Genomic DNA, 4,802 nt, shown 5'->3' on the forward strand with positions numbered 1-4,802 from the left:
ACAAATTAGAGTTCCCTAAAGGCTCTCGTTGATTCAAAGAACTGGTCATGGAAGCCAGCTCAGCCAATCTGAATTCAGTGGTAAGTGCTGACGACTGCCTGTAAGTGACAAAGTTGAGAATTCTGTGGTGATTGAACTCAATTTCCTCAAAATATTAAACACTCAGAGACAGTTCCAGGCAGCGGTGTGCTAGATAATAAATGGATAGATAATAATAAGATAATAAATCGATGGATAACAAATGGATAGTATCCCTCTCCAGCCCCCTAAACAAAAAACAGGAATACTATTTCCAAACTAGCAAAAACAGTTACAGGTTGGGGTTCTTTCTCAAAACATAGTTCTAGCCGGAGACAACACCTGTCATCACACCTGTAATCCTAGCTACTCTGGAGGCTGGTATCAGGGAATCACAGTTGGAAACCTACCCAGACAGAATAGTCCATGAGACTCTGGATCTCCAATGAACCAGCAAAAAGCCAAAAGTGCAGCTGTGGCTCAGGGTGTAAAAGCTAAAAGACAGAAAGTACCCAGGCCCTGAGTTCAAGCCCCAGCACACACACACACACACACACACACACATACACACCAAGTCACCTTGTTGCTAACACACTGTTGTTTTTACAGAAACAGCAGGAAATCTGAAGTGTAAAGGCTGCAGCAACAGCAGCATTAACCTCAAAAGCAGGCCTCATAGAACCATTCCAACCAGTCTGTTTGGTGACTTTCCATGATGCCAAAAATAGGGTCTACAAGACCTACATCCAATGCTGGTGCCTCCGAACCCCTGCTGCTGTGGGTCCTCTGGGAAACGACCCACTCTGCACTGTTACAGTGGTCCTTGCTCACATGAGGAGCGTGGCAAACCAAACAGGAGGCCTCAGATGCTTTTCGCTACACTGCCCTCATTGGAATGAAGAAAGAGCATAGCATCTACAGCAGCTCACCCCATACCTGTGTCCACTAAGGATAGGACAGTTACAACACCTCTGGGGTTCAAGGACAAGGCTGCCAGACAAGGGAGGATTTGCAGAATGCATCAAGAAACTACAGCTTGTGGCAAGATGGCGCCCTCCGCGCTGCTGCGGCCCTTGTCGCGGCTGCTGGCTCCCGCCCTGCTTCTCGGCCGCATGGTCCAAGTTCTACGTGCGGGAGCCGCTGCACGCCCAGGCGAACTGGCTCAAGGTCGTGCTGACCTTTGCCACCACGGGCTTCCTGTGGTTCAAACTTATCACACAACATCAAGAAGATGAGTTAGAGTATAAAAGGAGAAATGGATTCGAATAAACTGGAAATGCTAATATAGTATGTTCCACATGACTATGGAAGTCCTTCTGAATTCCCATCTATCAAGTCAGCATTTGTGTTTGCATCATTAAATGAAAGAAATAAAAATGCTTATTACCTCAAAAAAAAAAAAAAGAAACTACAGCTTGTTGTCACTTAAGGTAGGACTTGATTTAAATGAAGGGGGAAGAGATGGGTGCGGGGGGCTCATGCCTGAAATCCTAGATACTCAAGAGGGTGAGGTCTGAGGATTGAGGTTTAAAACCAGTGCAGACAGGAAGGTCTTGTGAGACACATGTCTACGTTTAACCACCTAAAAACTGGATGTGAAGCTGTGGTTTAAGTGGTAGAGTACTAGCCTTGAACAAAAGAGATCAGAGACAGTGCTCATGCTCTGAGTTCAAGCTCTAGAACCAGGACACACACACACATACACACACACACACACACGGAAGAAGTAGGAGGAGGAAGAGATTATTGATCTTAAAAAGCTGACTTATTGGGGCTGGGAAGGTAGCTCAGTGGTAGAGCGCTTGCCTTACATGAATGTGGCCCTGGGTTCAATTCCTCAGCACCACATAAGCAGAAAAAAAGCCGGAAGTGGCACTGTGGCTCAAGTGGTAGAGTGCTAGCCTTGAGCTGAAGAGCTGAGGGACAGCGCCCAGGCCCAGAGTTCAGGCCCATGACCAACCAAAACAAAAAACAAAAAAAAACTGACTTATTTATTCTCTAAAGAAACAAACAGTAGAGTATACATACCTCTATGTGCGCACACGCCCATCCACACACAAGAGAGAGAAGAAAGAGAGAGAGAGAGACTGAAACAGAACCATCCTGTATATATTCCTTGCTCTTCATACATGATGAGGAAATGGCTAGAGAGATCATGAAACCCAAATCCTTCTTTTTTCTACTTGCAGGCTGGGGACAGGAAAGCCAAGACATAAATTTGAGTCCAAATACAAAGACCTGTGATAAAGTGCCACACATTTGCATAAGTTCTTCTAGGGGGGGGGGGCAGTACTAGTCATGTTAAAATATTATTTCTAGGTTTTATTTGGAAGGAGGAGCTCTAGTTTCCATGGGCATCCTCTACTCGGAGAAAGGAAGAAGCTGATTCTAAACCATTTTCCTAGGCACCCAAACTTTCAGATACCATGTTCTGAGACCTTACATGTGTCACTTCATGAAGGAGGGAAAGAGAAGGAGGGGGGTGGAGAGAGAGAGAGGAACAAAGCAGTTTCTAGTATTCAAAAGTAAAAAGCATATATGATTTTCAATGAACTTAAGAAATAAAGCTAGGTCAAGAGCTAGTAGCTCATGCCTGCAATCCTAGCTACTCAAGGAGGCTGAGATCTGTGGATCAAGGTTCAAAACCAATGCAGGCAGGAAAGTGTATGGACTCATATCTCCAATTAACCACCTAAAAAACTGGATGTGGAGCTGTGGATCAAAGTAGTAGAGCACTAGCCTGGATAGTGCCCAGGGATAGTGCCCAGACCCTGAGTTCAAATCCCAGGACCAACTAGTGAAGGGAGAGGGGAGGGCCTCTGGAAAGTATCTGGAGGTAGAAGAAAGGCAATTTCCAGTGAAAGGAAAGGCATCAAGGAATTTTGAGAAAAGCTTTGCCCTAGAAATGCTTTAAGTTATGGGACAAGGTATTTAACAATGTCACAAGCAAGATTCCTGTGACAGACTCTGTAGCTAGGATTCCCCAGAATGCTTCAACCCTTGTGCTTGGGTTTTTCCATTCATGGAAAAATGAGCCACTGCATGTGAGGGACTTGAAAGCCGAGTGCAGCAGACCAGTTGAAGGATATATAGGCCAGGCACCAGAGGTTCATGCCTGTAATCCTAGCTATTCAGGAGGCTGAGATCTGAGGATCACAGTTCAAAGCCAACCCAGGCAGAAAAGTCTGTAAGATCCCTATCTCCACTAATCTACCCAAAAAGCTGGAAGTGGCACTGTGGCTCAAGTGGTAGAGCGTTAGCCTTCAAGCCCCAGGACCAGCAACAAACAAACAAATAACTGAATAATACAGAAAATCCTCCAATGAAGGGTCAGATTATGAGCCCTGAGGGAAAAATCTCCCTGAGAAAAAAGCTTCCTATTTGCCACAGGATAATCTGGTTGAAGTTTGAGACAGGGGCTTAGTGATCTGGCCATCCCGGACTCTGACTGAGTCAGAGTCGCTGACTGTTAATGTGACGTCTGGGTGCTGGCCAGGCACTGGTGGCTCACACCCACAATTCCAGGTACTCAGTAGATTGAGGTCTGAGCGTCACAGTGCAGAAGCCTGGACAGACAAAGCCCCAGACAGTCTTCTCCCCAGCCAGCCATCAAGAAGCCAGAAGTGGAGGTATGAGTCAAGCAGAGGTAAGTGGTAGAGGGCCAGCCAGAAGCCAGAAAGCCTCAAGTAAAAGCCAAGTCCCGAGTTCAAGCCCTGGAAAAAAAATCTGAATTTCAATAAGTAGATCATATATAAATTGTTATGAAGTGAAAATTCATGTAAATATGTTTTACAAGGCTCCAAAGACAATTCATAAAGGTGAATGAAATATCTCATGGTGTTCCAACAACAACACAGGTGAAGGCCTAATACTCACACAGTGAAAAAAGATGAGTACGAATCACTAACGTTCACAGAGACAGGGAGATGGCACAACCTTTTATTGTGGAGGGGGCGGGGAGGTGCGGAGCTGGGGTCAGTCATGGGCTTGAACTCAGGGCCTGTGTGCAGTCCCTGAGCTCTTTGCTCAAGGCTAGCACTCTACCACTTTGAGCCACAGCTCCACTTCTGGTTTTCTGATGGTTAATTGGAGATAAGAGTCTCACAGACTTTCCTGCCAGGGCTGGCTTTGAACCACAATCCTCAGATCTAAGCCTCCCAAGTAGCTAGGATTACAGGTGTGACCCACCAGCACCCAGCTTCACAACCCTTTTCTTTAGGAGATTAAACCACATGACTCTATCAACCTTTAAGGCTTAGCCTTCTGTTTGCATTAGTGTCCTGACTAGCCTAATCTTTGAAATGACTTAGTAGTTACCAAATTTCAGTTGAAAATATAACCCTAAATGGCTCTCCTTCTGTTCTATTTCTTCACAGTTTCAACAGTATGACTAACCCAAATTTAAAGTTGTTATGAAGTTAACAAGTGCTTTAACGATACACTTCACTTAATACATACAAATAAATGAGCTTGGTGTTGGTGTCTCCCACCTGTAATCCTAGCTACTCAGGAGGCTGAGATCAGAGAATCACCATAGTTCAAAACAGGCAGAAAAGTCTGTGAGACTCTTATCTACAATTAACCATCAAAAAACAAAAACAAACACAGAACTCAAGATGTGGCTCAAGTGGCAGAGTACTACCTGACATTTTTTTAAATGAGAGGCCCTAAGTTAGCATTTGGTTCTAGCACAAAAGAAAGGGAAAGGAGGGAGGGAGGGAGGGAGGGAGGGAGGAAGGAAGGAAAGAAGGAAGGAAGGAAGGAAGGAAGGAAGGAAGGAAGGA

The 4,802-nt window shown here is 45.1% G+C and overlaps 1 pseudogene; it reads left to right on the forward strand.

Annotated features, from left to right (window-relative positions):
- The first annotated feature begins 1,064 nt into the window (after positions 1-1,064).
- LOC105991193 lies at positions 1,065-1,323 on the forward strand (annotated as a pseudogene).
- The last annotated feature ends 3,479 nt before the right edge of the window (positions 1,324-4,802 follow it).

Source organism: Dipodomys ordii, unplaced genomic scaffold (genome assembly GCF_000151885.1).
Source record: "Dipodomys ordii isolate 6190 unplaced genomic scaffold, Dord_2.0 Scaffold70, whole genome shotgun sequence".
Taxonomy (NCBI): domain Eukaryota; kingdom Metazoa; phylum Chordata; class Mammalia; order Rodentia; family Heteromyidae; genus Dipodomys; species Dipodomys ordii.